Source organism: Macrotis lagotis, chromosome 8 (assembly GCF_037893015.1).
Source record: "Macrotis lagotis isolate mMagLag1 chromosome 8, bilby.v1.9.chrom.fasta, whole genome shotgun sequence".
Taxonomy (NCBI): Eukaryota; Metazoa; Chordata; class Mammalia; order Peramelemorphia; family Peramelidae; genus Macrotis; species Macrotis lagotis.
Window position 1 is genome coordinate 28,107,148 of NC_133665.1, and position 20,242 is coordinate 28,127,389.

Below are 20,242 nucleotides of genomic sequence, written 5' to 3' on the forward strand. Positions count from 1 at the left end.
AAATTAACCCCTGATGTCCATACATGACTCCTGGAGTCTCGTCCTCAGGTTTAAAACCTCTGTTTGAAGCTTTGATGCAGAAATACAAAACTTATTCTCAGATATCATTTTTGCTAGGTCTTCATGTCTCATCTGCTTTTGTCTTTTGAAGTCCTTGACTTCATTCACCAGTAAAGATGAAAATTCTACATGTGCCCTATGACATTTAGTTTTTCGCCCAGAATTGAACTGAACTGGACTTAACATAAGCCTTAACAATACTTTTTAGGTCTCTTGTGATCATTATATTTGTTTCAACAGCTGTCTTCTGGAATATACTAGATGATCTCTCCTGACTTTATCTCTTGTGTTGGGTTCATTTAACTTAATTTTTACAGTTTCAAACTTTTTGGTTCCCAGTTTATATGATATTTCTTTTAATTATATATCTGTTCATTTATCCATTTTTTTTAGGGTTTTGCTAGGCAATGGGCTTAAGTAGCTTACCCAAGGTCACAGAGCTAGGCAATTATTAAGTGTCTGAGGCCAGATTTGAACTCAGGTACTCCTGACTCCAGGGCTGGTGCTTTATCCACTGTGCCACCTAACTGCCCGCATTTATCCATTTTTTTTTTCTTATTTATTCATTCAATCACTCTGGACCTTGGTGAACCTAATGGCTCTTTAAGAATGGCACTTCTACTACTCTTTTCATCTTGAATCAGCCCATCTGATCATTCTGAACTTGGGCATTCTGGGCCTCTAGTAATTCCACATTGGACATAATAACACTCTGAGGAAACCTTTCTCAACCTCAAGTTTCCTCATCCGATTAAAAATAGTACTGTCTCATAGTATTGTTGAGAGGACCAAATGGGGTAACAAAAGAAAACCCATTATAAGTTTTAAAGAGCTATATAAATACGAATTGCTATTATTATTATTTTGCTAGGCAATGGGGTTAAGTGACTTGCCCAAGGTCACAGAGCTAGGCAATTATTAAGTGTCTGAGGTCAGATTTGAACTCAGGCACTCTTGACTCCAGGGCCGGTGCTTTATCCACTATGCCACCTAGCTGCCCTAATTGCTATTATTATTATTTTTGTTGCCCAGGGTCACACAGCTAGTGAAGATTTGAACTTAGGTCTTCCAGACTCAACCTTAAAATGCTACAAAAATGATTAACAGTTCTCTTCTTGGTTGTACACCTTTTAAGAGGCTCTCCTGCTTAGGATGACCTTCTTCATTACCAAATTTCAGATTTCCTTACCTCTCCTTAAAATTCACTTCAAGCACCACCCTTACAAAAGTTCGTACCTAGTTCCCACATTTGTAAAAACTCTTCTCATCCCAATACCTTTTCTGGTATTGTTCCCTCTGTCCCACCTCAGCAGAATGTAAGTAAAATGATTTTCTATCTCTAGCACCAAGCACAGAACCTGGCATAAGATCAATATTTAATAAATATTTGTTTAATTTTAGTTTCTTGATTTTGGTAATGAATTTAGGATTTAAATTAGGCAGTTTTGCATCCTAAGATTGTTTAGGATCATAAGAATTTTTATTTTATAGATGAGAAAACAGAGGCTCCAAGAGTTGGAGTGATTAGACCACTTACTTAGTAGAACCTGGAGTCAGTATTCAAATTTGGGTCTTCTGACTTCAAATTTTGTGCTCTGAAGAGACTATAATTATTATTTTTAAAGATAATTCTCTTTAAAAATTTTTAACTGTACAAACTTCAGGGAAAATGAATATATTTCCTTTTAAAAAGAACAGAAAAAGAGCATTGTATAAGACATTGTGAGGTTTTGTTACATCTCTTTTTGAAGTATATATTATTAGAGACTACAATTAAGTAAATACATCACTCACTTGTCTTCCTTTCTGGCAAGAATAGAAAAGTATGTGAAATTGGTGTTCCTTACTACTTCCCTAACTTAAGTGTCATTTGAGTAGGGGTCACAAGTGTAGACTTTCTTCCTTTCTCCTTGAACCACAGAGTCATGCCTTTTCATGCTCTCTCTAGTCTCTTAGGGTCTCTTTGTTCTCATACTGAGAGTCAATGAGACCTGAATAAAAAGAAAGGAAAACACATATCAAAAGTTTCCCACCTGGTTAAAAGCCTGATTTTACTTGAAAACTTCCTTCCAATTAATGGATAATATAAATTACTACTAGACTACCCTGAGAAATTCACTTATAACCCAACAAATGCATGATTAGTTGGTGAGCAAACAATGCATTCCTATATTACCTGCACTAATCCTTACTGCTCTGTTGTGGGATTTAATGAACCCTATGTAATAATCCCTTGTTCTTGGACTTCATCTCAGTGATATAAAACTGGTTTTCTTTTTCTTTAACCAATAAACATTTATTTTGAGTTTTTTGAGTTTTACAATTTTTCCCCTATTCTTGCTCCTCCCCCTCCCCATAGAAGGTAGTCTGTTAGTCTACATTGTTTCAGTGGTATACATTGATCTAAGTTGAATGTGATTGAGATAGAAATTATATCCTTAAAGAAAAAAAAATAAAGTATAAGAAATAGCAAAACTACATAATGAAATAATGGGTTGGTTTTTGTTTTTCCAACATTGAAGGTAATAGTTTTTGGTCTTTGTTCAAACTCCACATTTCTTTCTCTGGATACAGATGATATTCTCCATTACAGATAGTCCAAAATTGTCCCTGGTTGTTGAAATAATGGAATGAGTGAGTCCATCAAAGTTGATCATCGCCCCCATGTTGCTATTAGGGTGTACAATGTGTTTTTGGTTCTGCTTATCTTGCTCAGCTTCAGTTCATGCAAATCCCTCCAGGCTTCCCTGAATTCTCATCCCTTTTGGTTTCTAATAGAACAATAGTGTTCCATGACATACATATAACACAGTTTGTTAAGCCATTCCCCAATTGAAAGACATTCACTTAATTTCTAATTCTTTGCCACCACAAACAGGGCTGCTATGAATATTTTTGTACAAGTTATGTTTTTACCATTTTTTTATCATCTCTTCAGGGTATAGACCCAGTTAATGGTATTGCTGGATCAAAGGGTATGCATATATTTGTTGCCCTTTGGGCTTAGTTCTAAGTTTCTCTCCAGAAAGGATGAATGAGTTCACAGCTCCAACAACAATGTATTAGTGTCCTAAAACTGGTTTTCTTATAAAGGTCTTTCTTTATGCCTTAAACAACCTTTTCTACAATATCGTGGTGACAAACTCAAAATAGAAACAGATCCTTGCCACCCCAAATTGACTTAGAAAATTACAAATTAACATTATCTATGCTGTATTTTTCTTTGTGTTGCTAAACAATTTTCAGTTACAATATTTCTGAGTCTAAATTTGAACTCAGATCTTCCTGACTTTGAGGGCAGTTGTATTATGTCATCTAGTACCCTATTCCCACCCCCATTATATTTTAATCTGGTTCACACTTGGGAGTTTTTGGTATTATAAATTGGGCACCTATGTGCCAGCACATTCACATTTACTTGCTAGTCTTCAGGAATCATCTATTTGGCTGACATGGCAACAGCCTCTAAATAAAAAGATGACTAAGATAACTACTTCTAAGATGACTCTAACATTAGTGTTATTGCATTAAACCGAGAAGGAATAAAAAAAGAACATCCCACATTTGAGTCTAGTCACATTAAAGCATGAGATGAAGTCACTGTGCCTTCTAAAACTTTCCTTTACCTCCATGGAAGATTCTGGCAAAACAAATGAACTTGTTTGCCAAGGTTCCTCATTAGTGGTATCAGCTAATGTTTATTGAACATCTCTGCTTACTCCTTGTGAAGGAGACATAGTACTTGGCAGGAAGGTGTATAATTAAAAAATCAGGAAAAAGAGATATGGGCCACAAATACCCCAGGCCCAAGTTGCATTTTTCTTTGTTTTTTTCTTTCTGACCCTTTTCCTACTGCTTCCATGTAGGTGGGGAGTTGCTAAAAATAGCCATGTGCTGTCATTTATTTTTAATCTTAAAATCATCAGTTGTATATTTGAGAAGGGTTCACATGCTTGGAAGTCTTTCAGAATTAAATCCTCCTAAGTAAGGTCATAGCTGTGGACTTCAAAATGGAAGGTAAATAGGATCCTTTTTAGGGGAGAAAATGAAGTTGCAGCACTTTTCAGTTTCCTGTATATGAGCTATATTTGTTATAAAATAACATTCCCTGTATTTTCCAAATTTTCTTTCATTAAAATTTTTTTACTGATATTTTTGTTTTTATATCACCTTCATTTCAAAATATATCTCTCCACTCTCCCCTACTAAGAAAGGCATCCCTTATAGTAAAGAATAAAAAAGGAAAAAGAACAGAAGACAGTTCAGGACAAAACACAAAAGCCTGAAAGTATATACAATATTCTGATAGGACCCACTGGCATGACTTTTCACTTGAATTAAACTGCCTTTTGAGAGTAAATGGTTTATGTTTTTCACTCCTATTTCTACTGGAAACTCTATGGAAATATAGGGGCAACAGTTGTCCAGGATGAAAAATTTGCAGAAGAATGGGATTTGTTGTAATGGAAGAAAGACAGTCACCAATAAGATGATGTTCCCCAAAGGACTTTTTTTTTTGTTTTTTAGGTTTTGCAAGGAAAATTGGGTTAAGTAGCTTGCCCAAGGCCACACAGTTAGGTAATTATTAAGTGTCTGAGGCTGAATTTGAACTCAGGTACTCCTGACTCCAGGGCTGGTGCTCTATCCACTGTGCCACCTAGCTGCCTCAAGGACTCTTCATAGAACCAATAATTTAAAAGGAACTTGGAGGAAAGTCCTTTAAATCATTGGTTTTCAAACAGCAATAGAAATGGGAGCCATCAAACTGTACATAAGGATCACCACCACCAATGAACAATATCTATGTTTTATTGTATTTTTATTGATTTTGTTAAATATTTTCCAGTTACATTTGTATGTTTTAGTGGCACTGGAGTATTGGACTGCACAGGTCCACACTTCTGCTTTAAATCAAACTAATTCATTGATTTCTCTGTCCCAGGAAATGTTCACATTCAAAAAGAGCAAGGTTAAAGTGAGCCTGATTCTAACTTTACTTAGGTGGATGTTTGTCATCAGTCCTTGATACTCTATCCCTAGTGAAGAGTAGTAGATAAGTGAGAAAGCTAAAACTTTTGACTTTTTTAAAAGTCAGTTCTAAGGGCAGCTAAATGACACAGTGGATAGAGCACCGGCCCATGAATCAGGAGGACCCCAGTTCAAATCCAACTGGACACTTGATACTTACTAGTTGGGTTGCCCTGGGCAAGTTACTCCACTCTAATTGCCTTGCCTCCCCGCTGTTCACAAAAGTCAGGTCTTCACACAATGACTTTTTACTTTCCTCTGAAGTGAATTCTCAGAACATTATGCAGAGTATATTTAGACAAAAGCACTTACCCACACCTCAAATCACTTGAATGAATTGTCTGCCAGAATCCTTCTCATAACAGATAATTGAGGACTAAATGCATTAGACTAGAGAGGCACTAGATACTAGAGTTGAACAGTAGAGACTTAAGATCAATCCCTGCTTTTGATACTTGGTGCATGTGACTGTAAGCAAGTTATTTTATTTCTCTCAGCCTCAGTTTTCTCATCTGTCAAATGAGAACAGTGTTTTACTCCCTGCCTACCTCAGAATTTGTGACATAATGTCTATAGAAATGTGAGGTGCTTTCCTGTTTCATAGTGAGAAAACTTATTCTAAATCATTGTCATTCTGGGTTGAATTCATTTGAAATAGTGTTGGAAATACTCTTGTGAGGACCCCCAATACAATTTTACAAGTGTTGTTTGATGGGTTTTGGTGGGGAGACAGGCAGAAAGATTTTGACCTAGCATTTTCCAGTTATTTATTCATGTGTATTTATTTGTATAAAGGAAGCAATTAGTCTTTAATTTTTTTTTGTTTCAATTTAAGAAATAGACTTTTAAGTGTGTTCAGATAGGGGTGGGAAAAGTCCTATAGGCAAAGAGTCCTGGACCTAGTCAAAGGAAGTAGGTCTGTAATTTTCTGGGATTTTTAATTTATAAAATCAGTGCCACTCATTAGTCATTGTGGCTAGTATTCAAATGTATCCTTCTAAGATCTGTGATTTCATAAGGGTAGGCATTTGTTTCACTGTTGAATAGATATTTAGTCTTTGTGAGTTGCTATAGACAAAAAATCAAAACAAAACCAATCCGATGATCCCAGGATGATAGGTCATATGGATCATAGATTTTGAGTCAGAAGGGACCTTAGGGGCAAGCTACTCCAAACAGATGAGGAAACTGAGGCCCAGGTAGGTTAAGTGAGGTAACTATCACATAGTTAGTTCTTGTTCTTTGTTATCAAAGACCAAAATGACATCTTGATGTTAGAGACAAATTACAGTGTCTCCAACTATGACTATTAGACCAATATGAGCTTGGAATGCTTTACCACACATTGGGCAGAAATGGTCCATGTGAACCCCTGGGGTGGGTATTCTAATCTTATGCATTTCATGTTTCCTTTGAGCTGTTTCAATTCTGCCCTTCTCATTGAGTACAGCACCCTCACAATCCTGTGCCAGTGTCTCCCATGCTGTACAATCAATTCTAAATTCCTTAAGAGATACTTTCAGAGTGTCCAGTTTTCTTTTCTTCTGTGAGCGCTTGTCCTGTGTGAGTTCTTCATAAAAGTATTTTTGGCAAGCGTGTGTCTGGCAGGTTTGGTTGATGAATTAACCAAATTAGCTTACATTTCTTTCTTCAATTGGAACACAATAGTATTTGTTTAACAGAAACAGGATTCCTTAATGTTTGCCATGATCTACCATGTCACACTTCTCTAGGATATCATCTTATACAGAGAGTTGTATGAATACTTTGAATCGTTGGGTTTCTGAGTATGATATTCTAGAAAATACAAGTGTGATTCTAAGAAACACAGCACTCTGTGTGGTGCCTTCAAGCCGCAATACAACTATTCTAATCATTGTCCACTTTTCATATAGATAAACACGTTCAACAACATGTCCAGCCAACCATAGTTGCACCCTCTATAGTAATATTGAAATGCTAGGCAGTTTAGCTCGAGAAGGACCTCAGTGTCTCATATCTTCTCCTGCCAGGTGAACTTCAGAATCTTCCTAAGACAATTTAAATAGCAGCAATTCAGTTTCCTGACATGGTTCTGGTAGATTCTTCAGGTTTCACAGGAATATGGCAATGAGGTTAGCACAACAGCTCTGTAGACCTTCAGTTTGGTGGTCAGTCTAATACCTCTTTTCTCCCACACTTTCTTTTGGAGCTTCCCAAATATTGAGCTAGTTCTGGCAATGTGTTTGTCAACCTTGTTATCAATGTACACCTCCCTGGAGAGTACACTGCTGAGGTAAGTGAACTTGTCCACACCACTCAAAACTTTTCTGATTGCTGTAATCAATGGATCCACATGGATGGTGGTGCTGGCTGATGGAGCACCTGTGTTTTCTTAGTGTTAATAGTTAAGTTAAAATTAGCACAAGCAGTAGAGAATGGATCCATGTTTTGTTTCCTGTCAGCTTCAGAGGCTGCATTGAGAAAACAATCAGCTGCAAACAGAAGATCGTGCACCAACACTCTTTCACTTTGGTCTTGGCTTGTAGCCTTTTCAAGTTGAAGAATTTAACATCAATGAAGTAGCTGACCTTGATGTTGTGTTCATCCTCAGTGAAGGCATTTGATAACATGGCTGAGAGTATCATCTTAAAAAGCATGGGAGCAAGGATACATCCTTGTTTCACTCCATTGGTGACTGAGAAATCTTTTTTTTAAATTTTTTTTATTTAATATTTATTCTCATTTTGTACAAATAATTTTTTACATTAATAAAATATTCTTGTTTAAGAGTAAATGAAATACCCCCTCCCCCCATAAATATAGACTTGCTTGAGCATTAAAGTAAAGGGGAGAGGAAAAAAACAATTAAATTAAAAAAAATAATAGTAATAATTGTAGGTATGGCCAGGTGGCACCATGGATGGAGCATCAGCCCTGGAGCCATGAGCACCCGAGCCCACATCTGGCCCCATATACCCTACAATCACCTAGCTGTGTGACATGCAAGCCACCCCAACCCCACTGTCCTTCAAAAACCATAAAAAAGGAAGAAAAGACCCAAAATAAAATAAAATAGTAATAATAGTAGGGGTGGCTCGGTGGCGGACTGAGCATTGGCCCTTGAGCCAGGAGCACCCGGGTCCAAATCCAGCCTCAGAAACCCAAGGATTACCCTGCTATGCGGCCCCAGGCAGGCCACCCAGCCCCATTTGCCCTGCACCCCCCCCAAAATAATAATAATAATAATAATAAAAAAATGTGCTTGAGTCTTTGTTCCAACACCAACAACTCTGTCGCGGGTGGATTACATTCTTTATGATAAGTTCATGGCAAAAATTACTTCCATATTTTTCCACCATTGCCATTGCTGATTGCAGCTCCCTCCTTTTGTATTTCTCCACTACCCTGTACTATATTTTCTCTCTCCTTTCATTCTGACTCTGCTGTAGGGTAGTTGAGTGGCATAGCAGACAGATCCCCGGCTCTGGGGCCAAGAGATCCTGAGCCCCCATACCACCCCTTAGGCCCAGCATCCACCTGGCCCTATGGTCCTGGGCAGGCCTTCTAATCCCAGCCCCTTGCAAGAAGTAAAAAAGAAAATGCATTTTATCTGACCACTTTACCCCCATGGTCCATCCTCTACTCCTTCATTCACATCCCCACCCCTTTCCCCGCCCCCCCTTCTTACTCCAGATGTCTATACTCCATTGAGTATATATGCTGTTTCCTCTCCTAGACACTTCTGATGAGAGCAAAGATTCTCTCATTCTTCCTTGCCCCTCCTTCCATATCATTGCAATAGCTCATTGTAATAAAGAAAAATCTTATTATATGAAATATCTTGGCTTATTCCCCCTCTCCTTTTTCTTTCTCCCATTACATTTCCCTTTTTTCTATTGACTACATTTTTACACCATATTTTATCTTTGAATTCAGCTTTCTCCTGTGCTTCAACTATAAAAGCTCCCTCTACCTGCTCCATTAACTGAGAAGGTTTCATATGAGTATTATCAGTGTCATTTTTCTATGCAGGAATACATGTAGTTTGTCATCAAGTCCCTTATATTTTCCCCTTCTCCTCCAATCTCTATGCTTCACCTGAGTCCTGTATCTGAAGATCAAACCTTCTGTTCAGTTCTGGCCATTCCAAAAGGAACATTTGAAATTCCTCTGGTTCATTGAAAGTCCATCTTTTTCCCTGGAAGAGGACATTCAGCCTTGCTGGGTAGTTCATTCTTGGCTGCATTCTAAGCTCTTTTGCCTTCCGGTATATTGTATTCCAAGCCCTACCAGCTTCCAATGTAGTTGCTGCTAAGTCCTGTGTGATCCTGACTGCAGCTCCATGATATTTGAACTGTGTCCTTCTGGCTGCTTGTAACATTTTCTCTTTGACTTGGGAGTTCTGGAATTTGGCTATAATATTCCTAGGGGTTGGTTTTTTGGGATCTCTTTCTCGGGGGGATCGGTGGATTCTCTCCATTTCTATTTTGCCCTCTGCTTCTAGACTATCAGGGCAATTTTCCTGTAGTAATTCTTTGAAAATGATGTCAGGGCTCTTTTCCTGATCATGACTTTCAGATATTCCAATAATTTTTAAATTATCTTTCCTAAGTCTGTTTTCCATATCAGTTGTTTTTTCAATGAGATATTTCACATTTTCTTCTAATTTTTCATTTTTTTAGTTTTGAAGTCTTGATTCCTGATTTCTGGTAAATTCATCAATCTCCCTGAATTCTATTTGTCTGAAAGATTTGTTCTCCTCAGAGAGTTTTCTTTTTTTCCATCTGGCCAATTTTGCTTTTTAAAGCATTCTTCTCCATTTGACTTAAGCTGTTTTTTAGCATGCTATTTTCTTCAGCATTTTTTTGGATTTCCTTGACTAAGCTTCTGACTTCATTTTCATGTTTTTCCTGCATCTCTCTCCTTTCTTTTCCCAGTTTTTCTTCCAACTCCCTCATTTGATTTTCAAAGTCTTTTTTGAGCTCTGTCATAGCCTGAGCCCAATTTCTGTTTTTCTTGGAGTCTTTAGATGCAGGAGCTTGTGCTTCTTCATCTTCAGACTGAGTGTTTTGATCCTTCTTGGGCTCATATGCAAAATATTTCTCAATGGTGTTCCTCTTATTTCTCTGCTTGCTCATTTTCCCAGCCTAAGCCTGTTTTGGGGGTGCTTCCTGAGCTTTTGGGACACTCCCACAAGCATCTCCGAGTGTGAGGCTCTGTCCTTCCTCCTGGTCTGTGAATGACCATAAGTGCCCCCCCTCTGCCATGGGGCCGAGGTGGGGGGCCCTGTTGTTCTGGGGGGGGCCTAGACTGGGATCAGGATCTGAATGTGGTCAGATCCCCAGAGTCCTGTTCTAGGGGCAGAGGACAGAGCTGGGCAGTTTCTCTCTTCACTCCCCTCCCTAGGTTCAATGGGCTCATGCCCTGGGGGCTCCTGCTTACTGGCTCCTCCTGCTTCTGTTCCTGGATCTGGGCTGTGGTGGCCATGTTGCTGGCTTGTGCCCTGAGGGCTGGGCTTCACATGCTCACTCTGGCAGAGGTCCCCCGGCTGTTCCCCCAATTTGTGCTCAGTGCTCCCGGGGGTGTAGCTCAGGAAACTCCCCCACTGCTGTGAGCCGGGGCTCCCAGCGCCCTGAGCTGCCTCCGGGAGGCTGAAGTTCTTTCGCTCTGGAGTGCCATCCCTCCAACCCCTGGGAGCGGAGCCTTTCTGCTCTTTTCCAGTTTACCTTGAGTAGGAGAACTGCCTCACTGGATCCCTCTGTGGGTTCTGTCTCTTGAAAATTTAGTTAGAGTCCTTAGCTTATGAGTTTTATGAGAGGGCCTAAGACAAGATCCGTTCTTGTCGCCATCTTGGCTCCTCCCCTGATGACTGAGAAATCTTGAGAGCATGATCCACTCTCCAGAACCCGGGCATATATGCCATCATAGAACTAATGTACAATACTGATGAAATTCTCTAGGCAACCAAATTTTGACATAATTTCCCATAAGCCCTCACAAATGATGGAATCAAAGATGAGATCTACAAATGTTAGATCTACAAAAGAACCTGTGTTCTGCTTTGTCCTTGTCCTTTGTCATTTGTCCTTGAATTGTCAGGCAACAAATGCCATATTGACTGTTTCTCAACCCTTTCTGAAGCCACACTTGCTCTCAGTGAGAGGACCATCTTCCAGATAAAGGCTCAGGACAGTCTGTTGCCTTTACCTTTATGGAGATGAAGGTATCCTTTAATTCCTGAGGAATAACCTCTTCATACCATAAAACCTGAAAAATTTTTAGTCACTTTTTGGATAAACAATGACTACCCCCCCTCCAATCTTGTATTCCCCAACTAGAATAGAATAGAATCAGCACCAGGTGCTTTGCCACATGAAATGAGCCTAATGACATTCAAAACCTCTCTTTAGCTGGAACTTCAGCTAGGGACTGACTGATCAGTGACTTCTGCATTGATTGATGATGGTCTCTTAAGAACATAATGGAAGTGTTCAGCACATCTCTCTAGGATTTTATGCCTATCAATAATCAATGTGGTTCCATTAGGACTGGGTAGTTGAGATGCACCATATGTCTTTGGTCCATAAATAGCCTTCAGCTCATCATAAAAGCACTTTGGATTGTTACTATTCACCTAAAATTGAATTTTATCTGCTTTCTTACTGAGCCAAAAGTCCTGCATCTCTCTAAGCTTCACTCTTACTTTATTGATGTAATCACATAGTGTTAAGTCTGATTTCTTTACCTAGGACGTTTTCAACTTTTCCAGCTCTCCAGTGCTGATCATTTTTCTTATTTCTCTGATTTAATAGCACCTGCCAATGCTTTTGTTATTGTTGAATTGTTTTAGACATGTACGCCTCTCTGTGATCCCATTTGGGGTTTTCTTGGCCAAGATACTGGAATGGCCTGCTATTTCCTTTTCCAGCCCATTTTGGTTTGTTTGTTTTCCCTTCAAAGCAATAGGGTTAAGTGACTTGCCCAAAGTCACACAGCTAGGTAATTATTAAGTGTCTGAGGCCAGAATTGAACTCAGATCTTTCTGACTCCAGGGCCAGTGCTCTATCCACTGTGCCGCCTAGCTGCCCCCAGCTCATTTTACAGATGAAGAACTAGGAAAACAAGATTAAAGGATTTACCTAAGGTCATACAGCTAGTAGGTGTCTGAATCCAGATTTGAACTCAGGTCCTCTTAAGTCCAAGCCTGACATTCTATCCACTACATCACCTAGTTGCTCATTAGTGCTTTAACTTGGGAGCATAAGCATTTTGCATTGAAAGACCTGAATTCATATCTCACCTGAGACATAAATTGCAAGTCACTTAACCTCAGTCTGTTTTCTCATCTGTAAACTGTGGGATATTAACATCTATCTTAGGGGGTTGTTGTGAGGATTGAATGAGATAATATAATGTAAATATGCTTTGTAAACCTTAAAAGTCATACATAAAGGCTAGTAATTATTATCATTAGTTATGTCCATACCATTGTTGGGCCTTAGAGGAGGAAAACATTGGTGGTAGGGTGGGTGGGTGGTGAGTGTGTGTGTGTGTGTGTGTGTGTGTGTGTGTGTGTGCGCGTGTGCGTGCACATATGTATGTGTGTATGCGCACAATAGGTTTTGGTGGGGGACCAGTTTAGGAAACTGGTTGCAGAGTCAGAAAGTCCCACTTGTGACACATGCTCAGTGGGTGACACTTATCTTCTCAAGATTCTAGATAATTTTTTCCTTGTTAAAAAAAGTGAGATTGGGGGCCGCTAGGTGGCGCAGTGGATAGAGCACCGGCCCTGGAGTCAGGAGTACCTGGGTTCAAATCTGGTCTCAGACACTTAATAATTACCTAGCTGTGTGGCCTTGGGCAAGCCACTTAACCCCATTTGCCTTGCAAAAAAAAAAAAACCTAAAAAAAAAGGTGAGATTTCAAAAATATTTTTAATTATAGAAATATTTTATTTGCTTTCCAAATATATACAATAGTAGTTTCTACCAATCATTTTTTGCAAGATTTTGAATTTTACATTTTTCTTTCCTCCCCCTCTCTTCAACAGAAGGCAATCTGATATAGTCTTTATTTCCATGATATGCACAGATCAAAATTAAATGTGTTGAGAGAAAAAGCATATTCTTTTTTTTTTTGCAAGGAAATGGGGTTAAGTGGCTTGCCCAAGGCCACATAGTCTGAGGCCAAATTTGAACTCAGGTACTCCTGACTCCAGGGCTGGTGCTCTATACACTGTGCCACCTAGCTGCCCTGAAAAAACATAATCTTAAGGAAGAAAGAAAATATTAGAGATAGCCAAATTATGTAATATATAACACAACTTTTCAAAAATTGAAGATAATAATCTTTGGTCTTCCTTTAAACTCCATATTTCCTTCAGATGGTATTCTCTATTATGGATTCTCTAAAATTGTCCCTGATCACTACACTGATGGAGTGAACAAGTCCATCAAGGTTGATCATCACTAAGGTGTTCTGGTTCTGCTTAGATGCTAGACAGTTTTCTAAGACAATATAAATTGAGAAGAAGGTGCTGACCCATATTGATAGAAAGAATCCCCCCTCCTGGAATTTTCTGAATTCATGAAATCATAGGTTCCTGTCCCTCCCAATCTCAAGAGTTATCTTATTGGATTCAAATTGTACATTTTAGTTATCTTTTTAAAGTATTTAAGTTGGATAGCACACAGGTCCCTGATTTCAAATGCAGCTTCAAAAACATATTAGCAGTGTGTCTTGGAGCAAATCACTTAATTCTACTTGAGACACACACACACACACACACACACACACACACACACACACACGCACAGAGAGAGAAAAGAGATGAACAATCAGTTCAGCATGACCTCTTTCCCATTTTGACACCTGTGGAGCTCTGTTTTCTAGCCTTGATACCCAAGGTAGGACCTGTTATCCAAGATAAGAGGGATGGTCACCCTGGATGTCAAGATTTTTATATAGTTCCTATGGTTACTGACATGAGTGAGCAAAAGTTACATTTCTTTTTTTTCCTTTTTTCTTTTTTTAGGTTTTTGCAAGGCAAATTAGGTTAAGTGACTTGCCCAAGGCCACACAGCTAGGTAATTATTAAGTGGTACCGGATTTGAGACCGGATTTGAACCCAGGTACTCCTGACTCCAGGGCCTGTGTTTTATCCATTGTGCCACCTAGCCGCCCCTAAAAGTTATATTTCTGAACCAATCAATTTTTTATGTCAAGTCATATTAAGTCAAGATGAGGAGGTTAAAGACCAGAGAGGTTAAGTGGTTTGATCAAGGTCACAAAATAAACAAACAAAATTAATTTAAATAAAACTTGGATCATACAATCTTTAATTAACATGCCTAAGAATTAGGCAGAACTAATATATTCTCCAATATTTGCAAGGTGTGTATTTTCTGATTTTCTCTTTAGGGCAAAATGGAATTACCAGAATCTGCTCTATTCTGTAGTTGTCTATCTTATCTGAATTACAAAGGTGGTGGGTGACCTGATTCACACTTTTGTCTTTAACTGTTGTTTGCTGGTACTCCATGAACATATTCTGCCCAAGCAAATTTTTGTGAAAGTTGAGCTTATTCTTACAGAAAGTCTTTGAGAGTCACAAAGATTCAGACATGACTGAATATGACTGAACAAAGAGCTGCAGGAGTTTAGAATATAAACTCATTTGCAAATACTGCAGATATTTGCTTGAGAATATCTAGATCTAGATAGAGCTGGAAGGGAGCTCATATGCCACCTTGTCCAATTCCTTTATTTTTATAGATGAGGAAAAAGAGTCCTAGTAAGCTAAGGTGTCTTGTCTAAAGTCACTCAGGTAGTTAGTGTGTGCCAGATGTAAGTTTGAACATAGTTTCTTTACTTCAGAGTTACATTCTATCCCCCCTTCCCTACACTCCCGTTTTGAATATGTTGTACAGTATTTGTGACCCCAAAATGATATAGAGGAATGAACTTACAGAAATCTTGAGGACTGATTCAGCCAGCTCTTTCTGGGAGTGTATAGGGATAAGTTTGGAGGGAAGACAACAAAGAGAAGAAAAATGGGAAAAAAATTATCAACAGAAAACTACTTGGTAAAACGGAAAGAGCAATGTATTTGGAGTCAAAAGACATGGATTGTAATCTCAGCTGTGCATTTAAGAAGTTACTTGGGATGTTTAAAAGTGACTTGATAATGGTATTTTTATTTTTTATTAACAATAATTGATAATTATATAATGTTTTAAAGTTGGTAAAGTACCTTTAAAAATCTATTTGAACCCCATAGCAATCAAACAGGGCAGGTAATCTTGCTCTTTTTTGTTTCCTTTTTATATATAAGAATATATTGATGAGGTTAATGTAGCTAGCAAGTGTCAGAGGCAGAATATGAACTAGGTGTTCTAGATTCCATATCCAGCACCCTGCCTGTTAAACCATATTCCTTTGCTTGATTTCTTCTTCTTTTTTTATTTATGGTTGAGAAAACACACAGGCATGTATGTCTCTGTGTATGTGTTAATAAAAGAGGAAAATAACAAACATTGTTTACCCTTTAATATCTTCAGATATCCATATTAATGTGGTTCATTTTTTATTTCTGTGTTTCTCCTCTAAGTGTTAGTATTCTGAAACACTTAAGCTTTTCCTTTCAGAATGTGGTAGTGAAAAAAAAATCCTTGCTATAAATGATCCTGTTTTTCAAAACTAGTGGTTGCTGAATCTTCTCACCTTCATTTCCTGTGTTCACACTAATTAACAGTTTGACCTCAGTCTAATATGCCATTGGTACAGTTTCATTTTACAATCAATTATACCAAGCAAATAAACTGCTTCATAGAGTAGCTGAAATATGATGAAGTGATAAGGCTAGAGTCACAGAACATTTTGACTATGAAGTTAACATTGCTTTTAACAAACAAGAATACTTATGTTGTGAGATACTCTGTCAGAGACCTAATCACTTCACTTCTGAATTAAAATGATAGGACGTTAGCCCAGCAAGGAACTTTATAAATTTTCTACTCTGTCCTGCTATTTTGAAGAAATGGAGATTCATTGGGGTGCAACTTCAAAAGTCCCTTCATTTGTACCCTTTAGGAAGACTGTAAAGTGGGATCCAGTGAGGGTGTGCCTGGGTGTGTTCTTGAGGGCCCAGTTTACTTCCTTTCCTTCCTTCCTGTACCAGTGTCATTTCAGATAAATGATCAGACTTCTCTAGTCTTCAATTTCTTTATCTGTAAAATGAAGGACTCAGACTAAGTGGACTGTCAAGGGCCTTTGATCCTTGCCAGCCCTAGATCCAAGATCCTAGGATCCCAAGTGCCTCTATATTTAATAAGGTCTTGATGACTGGCTCCATCAGGTAATATTGAATGGAGCACAGGACTGAATGAAGACCATGGTTTTCCCAACATATTTGTCACTGCCTATTTGCACAGCCTCAGCTAAATTACCTTATTCAACCTTTTGGGAGGATAGGAACTGTTACCTCTCTGTCCCAGACTGTAGCAGACCTGCTAAATCTCAGTCCTTGGTAACTTAACATCTAAGTTCTCTTTCCCTGCTCTCCTGTTTGCTTATTAGACAAGAAAATCATGAAATTGAGCTGATTTCACCTTCTATAGATTTAAAGCACATAATCTCAACTGGACCCACCCAGCCACTCAATAGATGTATTACATTATTGATTCCTATTCTCGTTCCTTCACAGGACGTTCCAAATCTAATCTCTTGTCTTCAAGTTCCCAACTAAACCACCATTTAAAGCAAATGATCCTCGCCTGATTCAAATCCTGCCTCAAATACTTTCTGAGTGACCTTGAGCAAGTCATTTAGCTGCTGTCTGCCTCAGTTTCCTCAACTGTAAATAGGGGTGGGACAGATACATGGCAGATAGAGTGCTGAACCTGGAATAAGGAAGACTCATCTTCTGAAATTAAATTTGGCCTCGGAAATATATGTCTGCTTGATCCTAGGCAAGTCACTTTACCTTGTTTGCCTCAGTTTCCTCATCTCTAAAATGAGTTGGAGAAGAAAATGGCAAACCACTCTAGTATCTTTGCCAAGAAAACCCAAATGGGGTCACAGATGCCTGTGGATGTCTGAAAAACAATTGAATGATAGGAATGAAAATAGGGATAATAATGAAACCTAGATTAGATGAAATAATGTTTGTTAATCACTTAGCAATGTGCCCAACACCTAGTAATTATTTCATAAACACATTCCTTTCCCTTCCCTATCATAAAATGAGAGTAGATTGGATGATCTTTAAAGGTCCCTTCTACCCCTAAATCTCATGATCCTCCCAAGTTTATATTAAAAAAGGATTTTCTATCTTTGCATTAATCCACGGAAGGAAAAAATGGTTCTAGTACCCATGGACATATGGCTTTGCTAGTCAAAAACAGATTTGATTGACTTTGCTGGAAGGTGGTAAAACCTGCAATGTTCCTGGCTTTGTCCATCCCTAAGCAAATCATTAACCTCTCATTGAGGAACCTGCTCCCTATCTTTATCACAAACTCCATTCCCTTCTCTTCCTGCTTCATTAAAACTTTGATCTTAAATAATCAGATCATCTTTACATTGACTTTTGCCCTTGAATCTTCTTTTACTCTTGTTTTTCTGTTCATTGCTTTCCAAACCTTAACCCTAAATTATTTTCTTTCTTTAAAAGATAGAACCTTTTTAAACTATTTTTTTTATTTTCAAATTCTCTCCTTCTTCCCACCCTCTTTCCTACTCATTGAGAAGGCAAGAAAAACAAAACCTATTGCAAATATTTATAATCATTCAAACCAAATGTATGCATTAGCCATTCCTTTCTACTCTCCCCCCCCCCCCAAAAAAAAGATTAAAGAGATTAGAGAGATTCAGTCACGAAGCCAATCTGGTTCACTTTGAGCAGGAGGCAATCGCAAGCTTTCTCATTCACAGCCTTTTCAATGCACTTGGGATTGGTCACTGTGAGATCATCCCCTGCAACCTGAATACCTGCAGTTTCAGTAAAATTCTTCCAAGCTGCCAATCATCCTAGTCAAAGGGATCTTCAGTAGACCCCACTGGATAGTCCCTGATGAAGCTCTTGTAAAGGTCCCCAAGCTCAGCAGGTGAGATGTATCTGCTGGGACCATCTGGAGACTTGAAGTCCAAGTCATATTTCCCTACTGGAAGAACTCAGAGGCAGCAACATCAATGCCAATTACAACCTTGCCAATATGGCCAGCCTTGCCAATCGCTTCCTTCAGCAGCTCCAGAGCTTCTTTATTCTCCAGGATGTTAAGAGCAAAGCCACCTTCATCTCCTACATTGGTGGCATCCTGTCCATATTTCTTCTTAATCACATTCTTCAGGTTGTGGTAGACCTCAGCTCCAATGCACATGGCCTCCTTGAAGTTTGATGCTCCAACAGGGAACAGGAAGGATCATGAACTCTTGCATTGCTAGCTTGTTACCAGCATGAAAGTCACCATTGATCACATTGAAGGCTGGAACTGGCAGGATGACTTCTTCATTGCCTGCAAGATCAGCAATTTGGTGGAACAAGGAGACACCTTTCTCAGCAGCCCCAGGCTTACAAACAGCCAGAGACACTCCCAATATGGCATTTGCTCCAAATTTAGATTTATTTTCAGAACCATCCATCTCTACTATCAATTTGTCAATCTTCTGCTCCACAACATTCAGTTTCTTGCTAATCAGGGCTGGGGTAATAGTTTTATTGATATGCTAACCACTTTTGAGACACCCTTCTCCATATAGTGGGTCTTATCATTGTCTCGGAGCTCCAGGGCTTCATGGATGCCAGTAGAAGCTCCACTGGGCACAGCAGCTCTCAAGAGACCTTTTGAAGTGTAGAGATCAACTTCAACAGTGGGGTTTCCATGAGAATCAAAGATCTCTCTTGCAAAGATCTTCAAAATCGACATGTTGAATTTCTAGATGGGGCTGGCCCTGCGGGATTCAGAGGAGAGAGGCAGAGGGATCTAGCTCTGCCGAGAGGGAGCATTAAAAGAAGACAGCTTTTTTTTAATTGACCATGGGGCAGTTAGGTGGCGAAGTAGATGTAGCACTGACCTTGGAATCAGGAGGATCTGAGTACAAATCCAACCTTAGATTCTTAATTGCCTAGCTGTGTGACCGTGGGCAAGTCACTTAACCCTATTGCCTTAAATAAATATTTTTTAAAATTGTGGAATTATGCACAAAGGGCAATAAAAATGAGCATACCCTTTGATCCAGCAATAGCAATTCTGTGGTGGCAAAGAATTGAAAATCAAGTGAATGTCCATCAATTGGGAAATGGCTGAACAAACTGTGGTATGGGAATTCAGAGAAGATGGAAAGACTTGGATGAACTGATGATGGGTGAGATGAGCAGAACTAGAAGATGAAACTTAATGGACTTGTTCCTTCCATCAGTGTAATGATCATGGACAATTTTAGGGTATCTGCAATGGAGAATGCCATCTTTATCTAGAGGAAAGAATTGTGGAGGTTAAACAAAGACCACAGACTGCTACCTTCAGTTAAAAAAAAAAGTTGTCTTATGTACTACATAATTTTGCTATCTCTAATATTTTATTTTTTCCTCAAGGATATGATTATCTCTCAACACATTCAATTTTAATCAATGTATAGCGTGGAAACAATGTAAAGATTATCAGACTGCCTTTTGTTGGTGAGGGTGGGGTAAAGAAAGGGAAGGGGGGGGGAAATTGTTAAATTCCAAACCTTACAAAAAATGATAGGTAGAAACTACTATTGTATGTAATTGGAAAAAATTTTAAAATATTTTTTGAAATAATAAAAAATCAAAATCAAAACATCCATCCAGAAAAAAAAATGAATAGTCTTAGGTCTGTTTAAATTCCACAGTTCTTTTTCTGGGTACAGATGGTATTCTCCATTGCAGATACCCTAAAATTGTCCCTGATTATTGCACTGATGGAAGGAGCAAGTCCATTAAGGTTCATCATCACCCCCCATGTTGTTGTTAGGGTGTACAATGTTTTTCTGGTTCTGCTCATCTCACTCAGCATCAGTTCATGCAAGTCTTTCCAGGCTTATCTGAAATCCCATCACTCCTGGTTTCTAATAGAACAATAGTGTTCCATAATGTACATATACCACCATTTGTTAAGCCATTCCCCAATTGATGGACATTCACTTGATT

At 38.7% G+C, this 20,242-nt stretch overlaps 1 protein-coding gene across 1 annotated transcript in view; it reads left to right on the forward strand.

Annotated features, from left to right (window-relative positions):
• GOLM1 (golgi membrane protein 1) overlaps positions 1–20,242 on the forward strand; it is a 124,173-nt gene that overhangs the window by 72,828 nt on the left and 31,103 nt on the right. The window lies entirely within an intron of this gene.